Here is a 17,979-nt window from a genome sequence, read left to right as displayed (position 1 = left end):
CCTGTCTCAGGGACTTATCCTGGGTGGATCCGCTGGACGGATCTTCGGGGCTCACTTGGGAAGGTCGCTGGCCTGCATGAGGAATGTGCTAGCAGCTCTCTTCCGGTGCTCACTCTGGGTTTTGAGGAGAATGAGGTGGGAGAGTGTTCCATTTTTCAAACTAAGTTGAGTTTCTACCATTTCCAAGGCAACATCAGAGGAGCTACACTTAGCAACTTTGCATGCGAGGATGTTTGGCATATCTTTATTTTTAATATATATGTTTTGATGTTTTTATTGATTTCTAGAGAGAGAGGAAGGGAGATAGAGAGATAGAAACATCGATGAGAGAGGAACATCATTGATTAGCTGCTTCCTGTACAGCCCCTACTGGAGATCGAGCCTACAACCGAGGTACATGCCCTTGACCGGAATTGAACCCCAAACGCTTCAGTCTGAAGGCCGATGCTCTATCCACTGAGCCAAACTGACCAGGGTTTATTTTCAGTTAACCAGGGATAAATGGAACACGGGATAATATTGCTAATACTAATAACAAAAAGAAATGAGGCCAGTTTTATTATGCATCTGAGAGTGTCCATGTAACTCAGTGTTCCCAGGAAGACTCTGGAAACAGCCCTGCCCAGCTGCTCTGCAGGCTGGTCCTGGTCTCCGCAGCCCTGGGACACGGATGCACATTGCCTGTGGACATTAACCAGCCATCCAACGGACGGTCTCAGTTTCCATCTCTGTTCTGTGGCAACAGCACGTAATGCGTTGCAGGAAGCAGATCAATTATTTGCAAGTGAGATACACGATACCATCTCCAGCGCTCCCACCCTCGGCTGAAATCCAATGCCATCAGCTGGCTTGGATTTAGAGAGGAAATGAAAGTCACATTTTGGAAGAGTGGGATTGATTCTGCATGTGAGGACGGATGCTTCTGCAAAATACTAGTTATGGAGATATCCCCTGGTGGTCTATTCCTAATGATCATTCCCACGGAGTCCCATTGAACCCATGGGTTTAGTGAGTTTTTAGTAAATTTTGGTGACTCTCATATAGCCTCCGCTTTCTTACCTGTGAAGAGATATGTACCTCAGGTGTTGTTTTAAACATGAAATTAGGTAACATATGCAGAGGTGAATTACCTTGAAGATAATGAAAGTTAAGCCCCTTATTTGCATAGGCCCTTTTCAAGACCTTGCACCTAACTTTATAACTTTGCATCCGTTTTCTTAAAGAGGGTGCAAAATCCCATACACATCAAACTCCACAAGCTGGGTCTGCATGTAGGCGGATGCACAGGGTAGGTGTCAGATGGTGGGAAGCAGCTGATAAGGTGAGCAGGACAGAGGCATGGAAGTGGAAGAGGAGGTAGGGCCCTCTCAGGACGCTGTGATGTTCTTGATTACTAAGTGCCAGAGCACCTGGCCCTCTACCAATTGCTATAAAAATATGAGCTGATCATGGCTTAACCTGTGACCTCATTAGTGGGACTGGTAAGGGACTCCCTGCTCATAGTGGAATTTCAGGCGCGGTGGCAGGAGGTGAAGGCGACACCCTGGGGCAGGTGCCTCTCAGATCACAGGGAGCGAGCAGCCTGCAGGGCCAGCCACAGCTCTGGCTTTGCAGCGCCTGAGAGAGCGGGCCTGGCCTGTAGTGAGGGACACAGTTCATTTCAACCGATAGCCCCGTCTCCAATCTGGAATCTCGCTCACCCCCTGTACCCTCCCTTCTGCTCCTGCTTCCCTCCCCTCCTCCCCTGTCCTTCTTACTCTCCTGCTTCTCTTCTACTTTCTCCTTTCCATTCCACGAATCACGATACAAATTTCAATTCAAGATAAAAATGTACTTTACTTCACCCTTTTGACTGTGATTAAGTTCTGTCCACAGCAAGGACATTGCCGTTTCCATGGGAACCAGTATACTCTGAAGCCACGGAGGAGGACGGCGTGGAAAAGTCGAAGGAACGCAAAGAGGTTTGCTTTGAGAAGGAAACGAAACATGGACTCCAGGGGCCGCCAAGGAGTTTGCGAGGTCACTGAGTCACCGGCCTACCTCTGCTGAGCTAAGGACGCCATCCTGGAGACACACACATGTCCTTCCTTAAGGAGGGCCACAGCAGATTCCACAATCCCCTCTGAGAAGCACTTAGCTGGTAGTTTCAGGGGTAACGATTCAGTGGATGATTGGAGCAATGCCAGGTGCCTGGCCAGACCCCAGGAGAGATGGCTGCGCTGGTTATGAGCTCCCTGGCCTGGCCCTTCATCCTCGAAGCCACTGCGCTCCACCTCTGCTGTCTTTCCTCCCACTGAGCACTCCATCCCAGGACGCAGGACCCGGCAAAACCAGAGCAAAAATCTCTTCCCCCACTTTGTACAATTTTGTGCCATGCCAGCACAGCCAGGTTCGGTGAGCCTGAGAGGGGGTGGTGAAGGATTAAGAAAAGACAGACAAGAGAAGAAAGCTGGGTCTGGGTGGGACGCTGCCCTCTCTGATGGAGAGAGACAGCACCATGACCTGCAAGACCAGTCTTTATTTTATAGCCAGATTCCAGGAGGCAAAGTAAGGGCGTGGTCAAGTTGTTTACAACATTCTCATGGGTTTCAAATCTACTCAATTACATGCACCTGATCAAGCTTTGTTTACTTGCTGCACCTCCCACAACCCATATCACTTAGCCTCTTCGGACCACAGGTTCGGACCATAAGGTCAAGCTTACAACTATAACCTTTGGCTATAATTGTGCTGGGACTTGCGCGTGGCTTTGCCACGAGAGGATCATGCCTTCTCATTAGTCCCAGGCTTGAACCTGTCCAAACACTGTAGCCGCTCTCCACACAATTTTTTTTAAAAAAAGAACTCTTATTATTCCAGGCTTCCTATAATTATTATGCACAACATTTATACTAGTTTTAAGCATATAAAAATATTAAAGGAACCCAACGGACCTGGCTCAGTGGTGGACCACTGACCTCTGAACCTGGAGGTCACAGTTCGATTCCTGGTCAGGGCACATTACCAGGTTGTGGGCTCAGTCCCCAGTGTGGGATGTGCAGGAGGCAGCTAATCAATGATTCTCTCTCATCATTGATGTTTCTATGATGAAACATTTCTCTCCTTCTCCTTTCCTCTTTTAAATCAATAAAAATATTTTTTAAAAATGTTATAGGAGTGCTATGAGGAATGGGTGTGCATGCAATGACCTTAGCAGCAGAAACACACACAGAATAATGATTCTCTGGTAGGTGACAGTGGATGTGGGGTGGAGAGAAGCCTCAGCCCAGGGGCTGGACAGCACTTGGCACATGCCTGGCCCCCACGTGTGTTCCCGGGAAATAAGGAGGAGCTAGCAGTGCTTCTCAACCTTCTGGCCCTTTAAATACAGTTCCTCATGTTGTGACCCAACCATAAAATTATTTTCGTTGCTACTTCATAACTGTCATGTTGCTACTGCGATGAATCGTGATGTAAATATCTGATATGCAGGATGGTCTTTGGCGACCCCTCTGAAAGGGTCGTTTGACCGCCAAAGGGGTCGCGACCCACAGGTTGAGAACCGCTGAGCTAGAGGGTCAGGATGCAGTGGGAGTAATCATTCAGATGGTCCAAGGAAAAGGACAGGGAAAACACTCTGCCCTTGCCCTGTGCAGTGGCCTTCCCGCACACGGCTGTGGAAGTGTGAGCCCGGATGCTAAGAGGAAAGTTATTTGTCAGAGGATCCCAGCCTGCCCGCAGCCTTTCCCCGAACGCCTCAGCTGGGATGGCCTTCGAGCCCAGGTTCTCCCGGGTCAAGGTTGTACCCAGTGGCGCCAAGGAGCCCCTGAAAGTGGGGACAGAGCCCCTGCCCTTGTCAGGTAGCAGGATCTCAGGGGCCCTGAGGGGAGCCCCGAGACAGGACACCAAACCACTTGGGGAGATTAAAGACAAAAATGTGCCCCCAGCCACCTGAGCCAGAGGCAGGGCTGCCCTGAGACTGTGCAGGGCCCAGGTAAATATTTTTGTGGGAGCCCTGTCTATTATAAACAATTTGATTATAAAAATGTTTACAAAACTCATGGGCCCACATAAGGTACAGTAATTTAGTGGTAAAGGTTTTGAATAATGGATGGAGGAGAGGCACGTACCTATTTAGGTCCAATCAGATTCTTCTTGGTGTCCAGACGCCATCTTTTCTTGTTCAAGTCCAGGAACCATCTTGTCATGTTCTTTATTGTCAAATGTGTACAGGTCTGGGCTCATTTTCCTATCTCTCACCACAAGTAGGAGATAGCAACACTGTTATTACAAAGACATGGCTCTTCAGGGCGGGTTTGTCCTGAAACAATACACACCTTTTGGCTTCCGCAGTTCCCTCCCACCAGCCCCTGACATGGGTCACAGGTGTACCCATGAGGCCGCATCAGGCATCCCGCGGCCCCTGGGTGCTCACGTCCGTGGCTCCCTGTCTCTGTGCTTTGGGGATGATGACCAACATGCACGTTTTCCCCAGAGTGTGCAGAAACATGTGACTAATTGTTCATTTTCTGGGCATGTGAAGTTTTCCTCTCAGGATTTATCGTATAAACATCGTGTGATGTTCTTCTTGGGCTGTAATCACTGCATTTCTAGAATGTGATCCCTTTCGATGTTGCTGCATCGCGCTACCCCATCATCAGGGGGAAGAGAGGCCAGAAGCCCATGGTCTGAGTGGAAAGAGCAATCCTATTCCTTCAGGGAGTGATGGTCCTTTGGTGGCCCAGCCCTGCTTGCGGCCAGACCTGTGGACTCCTGCCCTGCATATGTCCTGCCTTTGTGGGAAATCAGCCAGCCCACGGTTATGGTTGTCCGAAGCAGTCCCACCTCTTCCAGCAGAGCAGGTCCAGAACATTCCTTTGCATAGCAACAGCCACGGGACTTGCCTTCCAGATAACATTCCAACAATTTACTGAAATCACTTAGAAGATGAATGAGCAACGGGGTCTGGGAGTCTCTATGATGTAGAATACGATGTTTCCTCGCTAAGTACAAGGCTCCATTCCTGACACACACTGTGGATGGCAACCTGGGGGAGTTGTCATACCTCCTATCAGTGATGGCGAACCTATGACACGCATGTCAGAGGTGACACGTGAACTCATTTTTTTGGTTGATTTTTCTTTGTTAAATGGCATTTAAATATATAAAATAAATATCAAAAATATAAATCTTTGTTTTACTATGGTTTCAAATAATAAAAAAATTTCTATATGTGACACAGCACCAGAGTTAAGTTAGGGTTTTTCAAAATGCTGACACACCGAGCTCAAAAGGTTCGCCATCACTGTCTTAGATCATAGAGGGATTTGTGGACAAGCAAACAAACAAATTAAAGAATGGTGCTAAATATTTTCTTTAAACTGGAAAAAAACAACCAACAACAAGTAAAACCCTGATTTTGATATTTAAAACTGTCTCCATAGGTACATTTATCTTGAATCTTCTTCAATTGTTCAGTAAACATTAGTATGAAAACATGTCTATTGAGAGATAGTTTGCCTAAAGGTTTATCCTCTTAAGTCCATGTTCTTTAAAAAGTTTAAGCCTGCCTCTATTGACTTAAAATATAAAGTGTTTTGAACTGGCTTTGGCTTTGTTTTCTCTTTGAAAGACTGAGAAAATAGCCAGCGTAGCCTCGCGCACTGGCTTTTTCTGACAGCTGTTGGGGGTGGGGCCGCCGGTGCTGTTCTCCACCCGCCTGCAGCAGTGAGAGCGCGGGACACACACACAGCATCCTCGTCATCCGTGTACCAGCTAAGCCCACTGCCCTGTCTGCGACTCTGTAAGAGCTGTGCTCCTTTGTCCCAGGATATTGAACTGAATGAGCCGACTATAGAAATCTGAAGATTTTTAACATTTTGGTGCAAAGATATGAAATGGAATTACCTGAAACGATGGTTCCTGGAGAGTGTGTGTGTCCTGACTGGCTCACTGCTCACACTCCAGGCCTATGGGAGGTGTAGGGAAAGGCCCCCTTGGCCAGTTAGAGGCGTTTTCAGGCTCCTGCAAAGCCCTTCGCCTGAGCAACCCCGTCCATACACAAAACGCCACTGTACGGGCGACTCTGATCCCGTGGCTCAGGGGTTGAGCGTTGACCTAGGAACCAGAAGGTCACAGTTCGATTCCCAGTCAGGGCACATGCCTGGGTTGTGGGCTCCATCCACGGGAGGGGGCGTGCAGAAGGCAGCCGATCAATGATTCTCTCTCTCTATCCCTTTCCCTTCTTCTCTCTCTCTATCCCTCTCCCTTCTTCTCTGAAATCAATAAAAAAAATACATATATTTCAAAAAGTACTCAGTGCATTTTTCAAAAGAAGTTGAAAGGGGAAAGGCTACGGAAGAAACACATCTAACTACCCCAAATATTTTGTGTCTCATCCGAATATTAGAAAACCTTTTTATTCTTGGGATGCACTGCCCTTCGTGTCATCCCGCTGCTACGTGAGAATGGCCAGACTTAGAAAAGAGCACAGAGTGGCCTTGACGACGGTGGCAGGCAGCTCATTTCTACGGGCTGGGGGTGTAGAGGCCCAGAAATCAAGGAGACGGACAAGGAGCCTGCCTCGCTGGTTCCCTCTTTTCATCTTGCGAGCGGCCGGCATCGTGCTGTGGAAGTGTCGTTCAGGCTCGGCGGCAATCAACTGCAGGACGCCAGTCAGCTAACATTTCCAGAGGAAAATGTTCTAGGAGCTTGCTCTTTAGGATTTCTCGGAAGTCGGTTGGAGCCTACCGGTGGAAGTCTACGCGAGTGTCCGTGGTGTGCATCTTCCCCTCCCTTTTCTAATTCTATCACCCAAAGGCCAGCCTCCTGAGATGTTAACAACAGAACGAACTTGGAACAGACACTGGCGAAGAGGCTGCGCACAGGAGCCGGAGGAAGATAAAGATAAATCAGACGCCGCGACACTCCTGCTTCGCTTATTGCCAGGCCCCCCTGGAAGCCAGGGGCTGTTTCCCACGGGGGAAAAGGCAGTTTTCATTTTGGTGAAAGGACAGCAAATGCTGTTCATTTCAACCAGCTGGCGTCCAGCTCAGGGCCACTCTGGCGGCGCTCGGCCCCTGAGGCCGGCCCAGGCCCGGAGCCGCCCCGATGGCTGGCCGCTGAAGCCAGATGCTGGTCTGATTTAAAGGGAGCCATGGCCATCAAACACTTAGAGCCCGAATCCAAAGCCCGCAGTTCCCTCACAGGCCAACCACAGCGTCCCTCTCGGAAACTATAGATTCACGTTCACACCACTCACGAATCCACAGTCACCTCCGTGTGTTGCAATAATGACTTTACAAAAGCAACCCTGAAATATCAGACTTTTCTACAAAAACATCAGCTTATTTCTCCTCCCCGGCAGAAGGTACATTTCTATCTGCTTTAAACTGGGTGCGTGCTAAGCCAGCTCCTGAGAGAATGAAATATCATTAACAAGATTTACCCAAGAGCCACCCACACAGAAAAGGGATGTGTGCACCAGCCTGTTGGGCAGGAGCGAGGCTGAATCAAACATCTGTGAAGCCCCTCCCCTCCCGCTCTCCTCCGGATGGTCAATGACACCTGAAGCGCTAAAGCTTTGCACGTGCCTCCGCCGATTAAATTCCTGCAAGGCTGTCTCACGCGTCAGGTGCTTCGTGGCGCAGGAACACAGACCCTGCTTTTGTGTCGCCGATGCTGCCTGAGCACAGGTAGGAGCTGGGCAGACACCAGGCCAGCTCTCAACCCTTTTCCGAAAAGGTTTTAAGAGTTGCGATTTCCCCCCCAAAGATCTTTCTTTGCTTTTTTATTACCTGTCCTGTCAAAACAAAATTGACAAAAATAAAGAAATGAGGAGTTAAGTTGCATCCATAAAAAGCCAAGAATGTGCAAGTGCTCATTTTTGAGGGGACAGGGCTATTTCAGTAACCCAAGCGAGATAAAGAGACAGGCGACGGCCTTTTCCCAGTGAGGGGTCCTGCTGCCTCAGAGTCATTCCTTCTTCCTTCGCTTCATTCATTCAATAAATGAATATGCCTTGAGCAGCCGCTGTACATTCCTTGCTGTACTGGGCCCTGAAGTGAAGGACAGACTCAGTGCCTGCCCTCATGGAACGTCCATGCTACATCTCAGACCCGGGGATCCTCAGTCCCAAACCAGAAGAAACAGTAGGACCCTTCCATGATTAGGTGATATGGTCACTGAGGAGGCAGGAGGGCCATAGAAAGAAGTTTCCAAATGACGGACACCGTGAGTCCAGGACCTGGGGACTGGGTCCACCTTAGTCAAGAGTGATTACTAAGTGCACACTATGTGTTGCAGAAATAGTGGTAAGAGCTGCCTCTTATTAAGTGCCTATTATACACAAGACATGGTGCTTTATAGGAATTCTCTGAATCTTCATAACAACTCTTCAAGACAGTGATTTTTCTCCTCATTTTGCAATCAAAGAAAACTAATTCTTAGTGAAGTTGATATCCAAGGTCATAGGTCCAGCTAATTCTAAAACTCTCTCTTTTCTTTTTCTTTTTTTTAATGGACTAAACAAGGTCAGAGAAGGGTGACCCCAGCAGCATTCGGGGATCTCTGCCATGGGGACTGGATAGGAGGGACTCAAACAAGTTCTGGATCAGGTGAGAGAAGCAGGAGCAAAGCCATGAGATTATGTCAATTAGGGGAAATTACATAAACAAGGACGCAAAGGCATGATGAGCTGCAGCTGTTTCAAACCACCTCCACTCTTCTCAAACCCTTTGTCTTCCAGGCTCACTCTCCCCTCCTTCACAGAGAAAACAGACACCATCAACCTCCCAGAGCAAAAGGTCCTGAACACACACCGTTCCTGGCATCTGCTGGCCTACTCTTTCCCTCCTGTGACTGCGAAGGCGCCCTCCCTGCCTCACTGAGGACAAAGCCCCACCTGTGTTCTGGGGCTGTCAAGTACATGGCCATTCTCTAGCGTGGCTGCACCTTTAAGATTAAGGACTGGAGGTATTGTGAGGTGAGGTAGCCGGCCTGGAAGACAGTAGCTGCACTACTCCTAACTTTTTCGCCTGTCCCTGCAGCCAAGCAGAACCACCTGGGAGTGGTTCCCTCTGCTCTCCAGTGCCTTCATGCTCCCCTGGCTTTGCCAATGTGTTTCTCTCTCTGCCTGGAAACCCTCTGCCTCTTGTCTACCTTGATGATTCCTATGAATCCTTCAAAACTTAGCTCGATGGGCACAATATAGATTAGAATTAAGACAACTCAAAATAATAATAGCTAAGATACATGAGCTGTCAGAAGGAAGTGGGAAGATAGACAGTCTAGAGTTGTATGGTAGGCATTCTGATCATTAGAGACTCAGATTCTTATATTTTTCTGCTCTGCCATTCTTAGTCCTTGGATTCTATTACAAGTTTACCTAACATTAAAAAAATGACTGCTGGAGATCCAGCTAACTCATCCACAATCCAGATAGGAAGGAAAAAGGAGAGAAAGCAAAAAAAGAGACAAGTTCTAGCTACCTGTCTTCCCTTCTTATATATCCTATATAATAAAAGCCTAATATGCAAATCGACCGAATGGCAGAACGACTGGTGGAACAACCAGTCGCTATGATGCTCACTGACCACCAGGGGCAGACGCTCAATGCAGGAGCTGCCTCCAGCCTGCAGGCCCCAGGCCAGCCAAGACAGGTCCAGTGGGGGCCTCCTGATTGCCCTGCTGGTCACCCAGCAGCCAGGCCTAGGGACCCTACCCCTGCATGAATTTCATGCACCAGGCCTCTAATATAGGCTGTGGTGGGTGGCAAGGACATTCTGACCAGCTGGCTGCTACCATTGGAAAGGGCCAGAACATAAATCTGAACCAATCTCCTTTTAAATTACACTTCCCTGTATTTATTTTATTTTACAAGTGTGAGCTGTTGGGGGGAAATGAGGTGGCTGTTAAGAGCAAGATGGAAACGTGTTCGCCCAGCTCCACTGAAGTCGCCTTTTAATTATATGTATAAGTCTGGCTCTGTCTTTCTCTGGGAAGAGGAAATAGAGAGAGAAATTGATTTCAGAGTAGAAGGGAGAAAGAAAGAAAGAGAGAGAGAGAGAGAGAGAGAGAGAGAGAGAGAGAGAGAAACATCAATGATGAGAGAGAATCACTGATTGGCTGCCTCCTGCACACCCCACACTGGAGATTGAGCCCACAACCCCAGGCATGTGCCCTGACCTGGAATTGAACCATGACCTCCTGGTTCATAGGTCAACGCTCAACCACTGAGCCACAATAGCCAGGTCATCCTCCCTTCTAAAGGAGTCTTCCTGACAAACTGATCAAAATGTCCATTTGCATCTCATGGGTCAGAATTTAGTCACATGATCATTAGGAAACCTGAGAAATGTAATCTTTCAACTGAACATATGGCCATGCTGCATAAAAATTGGCACTAGGCTGATAAGGAAGGGAGCCGATATTGAGTAGGCAACTAGCAATGTTTGACTAAATACCACCTTCTCTTGTGAGCCTTGCTGAGTCACTTTCTTCCTGTCCTCCAGCTATGAGGCAAACTCACTCTGTTTTCCTGTTGCACCCAGGCACGTGTCTGCAGTAATACATATCACATCGCATCGTCATCGTCTGGTTTGCTTGTTTTTCTCCTCCAGGGACTGTGAACTCTCTGATGACAAGCACCACCCTCATCGTATATGAATTTCCTAGCGCAGGGCCTGGGAAATGAGTTCCTAAATAATTAATCCTATTGCACCATAGCTCCGAGCATCTCCCGGACCTGGGGTTTCCACTCCTGTCTTCCTTTTTCAGAACATTGGTGTTTTCACGGAGAAAACCCTGAACAGATCTGGAAGGTGATCCCAAGGTGCCCAAAAGCCTGTGATCGGTGCCAGTTTTAGAGGAAGGAGCACATGGTTTCAAACCAAACTTAAAATAGTATTAAAATGCTGACTTCAATTTCCACTCAAATAGGTCATTTATTTGGTATCTGTTACTAGGGAACTGCCCAGGCTGTGGTGGGTGGCAAGGACATTCTGACCGGCTGGCTGCTACCATTGGAAAGGGCCAGAACATAAATCTGAACCAATCTCCTTTTAAATTACACTTCCCCGTATTTATTTTATTTTACAAGTGTGAGCTGTTGGGGGGGAAATGAGGTGGCTGTTAAGAGCAAGATGGAAATGTGTTCGCCCAGCTCCACTGAAGTCGCCTTTTAATTATACGTATAAGTCTGGCTCTGTCTTTCTGTGGGAAGAGGAAATAGAGAGAGAACATTTTAGATGAAATATTGAAGGCCAGCACACAGGAAAATCATACTAATGTGACATAAAACCTTTACGAATGGTGGGATAAGATGCCATCAAACACCAGGCATCGTCAGTGACTTCCCACCCTTCCTGCTCTCTCTGGCCTTTCCCTCCATAGTCTGTTCTCCCTGTCATCAAGCTGACTTGGGCCCTAGAACAATCATTTGGATGCAGCAGCAACCTCCTCCCGGATACCCCTCTCCACTCTCTTCACCCTCACCTCTCCCTTGTCCTTTCCCCCACCCCATACTCATTCTCAGCTTCTTCTCCCTCTGTGAGTGAAAGTCCTCTCAACCTACCACCCCTGTAAGTTACATCTTACATGTCTCCTGTCAGTCCAGCGCCCGTCCCAGAGCTCTGCTCTCCATGTGGGCTCAATATTTATTTAGGAAGGGGCCACTGACTCAGGGATGATGGCCACTGAGCACAGCAAGCACAGTCATATGGCCCCTGAACTTCTAAGGGGTCTTGAATATGATTTAATTTTCATTTCTTTTAAACTCAGAAGGAGCCCTAGCTGGTTTGGCTCAGGGATAGAGCGTCAGCCTGCAGACTAAAGAGTCCCAGGTTTGCTTCCAGTCAGGGCACATGCCCGGGTTGTGGCCTCAATCCCCAGTAGGGAGTGTGCAGGAGGCAGCTGATCAATGATTCTCTCATCATCATTGATGTTTCAATCTCTCTCTCCCTTTCTCTCTGAAATCAATAATATATAAAAATAAATAAAATCAGAATATAAAAATAATAAATATATATTAATGCATTCAGCCTGGATTATATTCATCTCTATACCAATACAGTCATGAAATGTAATTTTGAATAATTTTTTATTCAGGAAGGGGCTCAAGAAGGCAAAGGTTCCTAGAATCTCCAAGAGTCATAGTGAGGCCCTGGACTAATTTTTTGGAACCTAAGGAAGGTAAAAGTAGACACAAAAAAGATTTTTAGGTGCTTATTTTTTATGTGTATTTTTCTTAAACGCTTTCCATGCCTCTGATTTTTATGTGGGCCCAGAGCTGTTCACTAGTCCAAGAAGCGCGAAGGCTTCTTCCCAGATTTGATAGATCGATGTGTATGGAATGTGACATGTCACTGTGTTATTTTGTTCACACAATCGCCTCTTTGATGGCTCAGTAAAAGGTGGGAGAGAGGAACTTCTCGTGATATCAGTAAAATACACACCACATTCAGTCTGTGTGTTTAAAGACATAAAGCTCCCTTTCTAGTTTCTAAAAGTCTAATTTCTGTGTGTCAGGGCTGAATGGAATGTGTCTGAGCAGGCTCTTGTCTAAACACAGAAACGTAATCTTTCCTCTCTCGGAGCCGAGCCTGCCTCATACACTGCCTGTGTGTGTGTGCGGGGTTATTTGAGCATACAAGGGATCAGGGCTTAAAACTGGTTTGGAAGCCCTGGTGGGTGTTTTTCTTAAAGCATCTAAGTCTAATGATTTGAGAATTTATAATAGTTTTTAATCTTCATAGGTAATTTTTCCTCCCAGGTAATTTATATTCAACTTGAGTTTGAAATCAAGGCAATAATAACTGTGCTTTCTTTCCTCTTTTGGGGGCAGGGGTATGCGAGATGTTCTCTAAAGAACTGACATTATCTTGCAATTAGGAGTTTCATTTCTTTTTACCTAAACATAATTATCTCTAACTCAAATACAATCCAGAAGATGAGTTGACCTTTTTCTTTGCACCATAAATTACAATCAAGGCCATCCATTGCTGCTTTATTCCATTAATTAATTTGCTTTTCTGTCAAAAATGTCACCGGCCCCTTCCTAATATTATAGCTAATTTACATAATTTTAAGCTACTTATGCAGTTACCTACATGGTCAATTTTGTATCTTCATAAACTCTCCATGATTTACTTTGCTGTCCTTTGATTTTCCTTCTCTTGGCCCTAAAGTTACAATGCGAGGATAACTGAAATATCACCTGGCCTAATCTCAGGCTTTTGGGTGGTGAGTGCCCCACAACATCCACCTGGAGTGAGGTGCTGGCCCCTCTCCTTCTGAAGGGCAGAGAGTCCGACTCCATGGCTCCCCCCAACGGTGCCTCCTCATTTTCACTGGGCTGATGGCCAAGTGATGTTCTCCCTGCAGCTTTCTGTGCTCTTCCTCGCTGGTTTCTTGTGACTCTGTCCTCAGCAAACATGCACAATAACTTCCCAGCATCTTTCTAAATAAATTCTTCTTCAACTGCAAGTCCAAGTACCATGTACTTCAGCTTCCTGTTCTCCAGCCCAATCTCTCGTCCCATCAGACCCGTTCTTGACCCTTAAAAAATGCTTAACAGGCATGTTCATACGATAGACTATTCTTCCCCACTGAAAGAAGTGAGGTGTTTATACACACCACCACGTGGATGCACCTCAAACACACTATGCTAAGCGAAAGGAGCCACAAAAGGTCACATAGCATATGACCCTACTGATATGAAATATCCAGAATAGGGAAATCCATAGAGACTGGGGCTCGGGGCCAAGGGGGAGGGGAGTGGCTGCTTAAGGGGCAATGGTCTTTTTGAGGAAGATGAAACTTGAGAATTAAATAGTAGTACCAGTTGCATAATTGTGAATGTACTAAATGCCACAGTATTCTACATTTTAAAATGGTCAGAATCAGGAGTTTTATGTTAGGCATGTTTACACACACACACACACACACACACACACACACACACACACACACACATGCTTAAACAGTTCTCTGAAGCCTTCCATTTTTACGTGCAACCCGAGTGATTAAGATGATAAACTCCTAGAGTTCTGACTGGGGAATTCAATAAAAAGATTACATCTCAGAGACAGAACTCCACGGGTAGAAGACAGGACGAAGAATAAGGCACTAGATTTGATTCATTCATCAGTGAATCTTGTTTCAGCATCCACTGTGTGATACGTTCTGTGTCTCATACACCAGGGGCTGTGGATATGGCTGTGGGAATGTTTCAGACATGGCCCTGGTACTCAGGGATCCTGCATGCCACCTCCTCCTAATGACTTTAGAAAAGAGTCTTTTACTAGTATTTTCTGACCTTCATAAGGGGGGGTGATGATACTTCATCATATTTACCCTTTATAACCCACAGAGTTATTGCAATAATTAAGTGAGGTAATGCATGTGAACATAATTGTATTTTATAAAGCATTATACAAAATATTAAGCATTAATATTATATTATTCCCGCTTAATGTTGACTTTTATTACAACAGCACTGCATTTTCAGTCAATTATGAAACTGGTGTGGTTGTCTCTGTGTAACATTTATGGGTGCTGGGGGAGCACTCTTCCTATTATGGATGTAATATATGTCCATTGTAGAGAATTTAGCAGCTCTGGAAAGGTACGTTTTAATCAGCTGTTATCCTCCCCCCACACACACACCCACTAGCATTTTAGTGTATGTCCTCAGGCAGTGATAGATCACCAGGCTAAGAGCAAGGATGCTGCTAGAGACAGGCCTCTCACCAACTAGCAACTTTGGGGGAAGCTTCTCACATCTCAGAGCCTCAATTCCTTCTCTGTACAATGGAGGAGATGACATAGCTACCTCCTAATTGTGAGGACTAGACGAGGCGCCCGATGTGTATCAACTGGCAAAGTGCTTAATACATTCTACACACACATGCATGCATGTATATACATATACAACTCAGACAAATGTCACACACACATGAATATCAACGTTTCTGTTTGCTTCTATTAGTGATGCTGCAATAAACACATCTATCTTAATCAGTGCCTTAGTTCATTAAGTCATTACTTAAATGAGCCTCCCAAGTGTATTATAGTGGAACTTCCTTGAAATAAATATGTCAACCCATCAAAGAGTAGATCTTATAATCTGTGTTTAGAAGCTTCCAAATTAGGTGCCGGTTATCATTCTTCTGCCTGTACTAGGGTGAAGCAACTCCTACCTTAGCAGATGGCCCTCACTGCCTTTTAGATGGAGCTGTTTGCATGTAGCAGAACTCTCTGATGTGCGTGGAAGATGAGCTCTTTAGGGTAGAGTGTACAAGGACAGTGAAACAAACCATATTAACAAACCTCATAAGGAATTCATCAGAACTGGAGGAAGGGCAGAAGAGATTCCAGAGAGGAAGGAAAAACAGGGCAGGGAGGAAGAAGCCTGAGGGGGAATAGGCATTGAGCAGAATTCTGGCTTCTGATAAAAGATTATGAATGAGAAATTTCCAGGGGTGGGTTAAACCAAATGACGTTTAAGAGCCCGAATTCCTAATATTCTAATTTGATGCATGTGTTGCTGACGTGTGTGTATCATCCATTACTCCCAAACTTCAATAAAGTCTTCTGTGCTCATCAACACCTTGGGGGATTGGATTTAGGGCACATCAGGAGAGGGGCTGAGCTCTGCAGCTGGGCTGGTGTGCAGGAAATAAAATAGTACATGAGATTAAGATTTTAAAATGAGTAGAAATTGAGAGCAGGGACTAACCATGAGACTCTGAGCTCCTATAGCAAGTTGACCAGGGTCCCCCCCAAAAATTCATGTCTACGAGAAAGCTCAGAATAGGACATTATTTGAAAACAGGGACTTTACAGATGTGATTAAGTATCGCCAGAGGAAATCAGCCTGGGTTTAGAGTGAGCTCTAACTTCAATGACTGGTGCCCTAATAAGAAAAAGAGAAGACAGACAGGCACAGCGAGAAAGTGGCGAGAAGGTAGAGACAGAGAGGCTGTAAATCAAGGAAGGCCTGAGGCCACCAGAACCAGAGAGGCCAAGAAGGACTCTTCCCTGGAGCCTTCAGAGGGAGGATGGCCCTGCTGACACCTTGAGTTCTGACTTCTGGGCTATAAAACTGTGAGAAGATAGATTTCTGTTGTTTTAAGCCACCCAGTTTATTAGAAATGTGGTACCACAGTCCTAGGAAACGAGCACTAGCTCTGGGAAATGTGCCAAAATCTTAGGGTAAGCATTGAACTTCCCAGAGCACCTGAACAGCCTAAGGATGATGCTAAACTCATTTAATGATCAAAGGATAGAATGACCTCAGCTGTCAACTCGGTTACTTTCTGTGGAGACAGGAGATTCGTCTTTTAACTAAAAACCTTACCATGCCCTTTCTCATCATCTTTCACAAATCTGATCTGGGTATGTTCTGGTCAAGTAGGTTTTTATTTTGTTTCTCATCACCTACAGAATATATGCAGCTACCTGTCTAGCCTCAGTTTCCGTAGTCCTATCACTCACCACTTGTATTTTAAGCTTCAAATTTATAAGGTAACTAGTAGCCCTGCACACAAATCTGTGTGCCAGTAGCTCTCTGCGGGGCCTGACTGCTCTGCGCCCACTGCCCAGAGGCGTTCTGTGGCCCAGAGGCCCATCGGTGGATGAAGCAAGCATTCCGCCAGGCCACTCACACTGCCTGCTCTCAGCGGCCACCTTCCCTCCCCGGGACTGGGGGACTCTGGCGGGGCTGAGAGGACTGGGCGCTGCCATCTTTGTGACAGAGTGATGGTTAATTCGCATATTACCCTTTTATTAGATAGGATAAACTTTGAAGATACTTGTCTACTCCTCCATGCCTTTGAACATACTGTTCTCTCTGCACTCCCTGTTGGTCAACACTCCATGGTAAAAGCCTAGATATAACTATATAGCATAGACATGAATATGGACATAGATATAGTATAGCTATGGATATGGGTATAGACAGAGATATAGATCTCCACTGTGTTATATTTCAAATAGTATTTTATTTTTTGTTTCTATAACTGCTTTCTATCTTCTCAGTGAACTGCAGATTCTTGAGGTCCGGGAATGAGGATTTTCACCGTTGTTTGTATTTCATCTGGGACAGTGCTAGGTGGTTCTATGTAGTTTTGTGTAGTGGCAAGCGAACTGGCATTGAAGTTATAAGACATGGCTTGGATCCAAGGATCGCCACAACAATCTGTGTCTGTGGCAGAGGTTGGTAATAGTCAGTCTTCCATTTTTCTCTGCTCACGAAATCTCTCCTTTGTGTAGGTGAACCAAGCCACTAACCAGGGTTAGACAATATAACTCAGCTCTGGCAATGAGATGTAAGAGGAAGCCTGTGGGGTTTCCAGAGGGCCAGCTTTCCTCCCTGATAAGAAGGAGGTGTCCTCTCCCCAGACTGAGTCTGTGGCATGATTTTGACCATGATTCTAGCTAACTATCCTTTTATGGTTCCTCGCTGAGCTATTGTCTCTCTTTATCTTTATCCTCAATATCACATCTGGTTGTAAATGTTTTCATAATAAAGATCCTTTGGCTCTAAGCACCAGACACTTATTCTGTTTTACTGGGCAGAAAAAAAAAAGAATTATTAGAAAGGTACTCACAGCTCACAGAGTTAAAGAGAAGGCTGGAAACCCAGATGGGGAAGGGGGCAGCCTCGATCTGGAAGGTGAGGTAGCGGGAACTAATCTATAGCCTTTAATTAGACTTCAATTCATCAGGGTCTCAGCCTGGGAATGAGTCAGTGCCAACCAATTTAGTTTCCTATCAGTTAACTTGAAATTTGTCTAAGCTACCGTATGGGCCTGGGTGCTTTGGCTGGAGGAAGCCTGCATGCCCTGATTGGCAGTCCTCCCAAGGGCCCCTAAAAGGAAGAAGGGTAACTCACCAAAAGGACAACAGGGTGCTGTTGTCGAAAAAAAGGGAAATAGAGCCCACGTAGCCAAATAATTAATTAATTAAATGTATAGATATAATGCTTTAAAAACATTACAC

Source organism: Myotis myotis, unplaced genomic scaffold (assembly GCF_014108235.1).
Source record: "Myotis myotis isolate mMyoMyo1 unplaced genomic scaffold, mMyoMyo1.p scaffold_m19_p_8, whole genome shotgun sequence".
Classification (NCBI taxonomy): Eukaryota; Metazoa; Chordata; class Mammalia; order Chiroptera; family Vespertilionidae; genus Myotis; species Myotis myotis.
Note: the sequence above shows the minus strand (reverse complement) of the source record.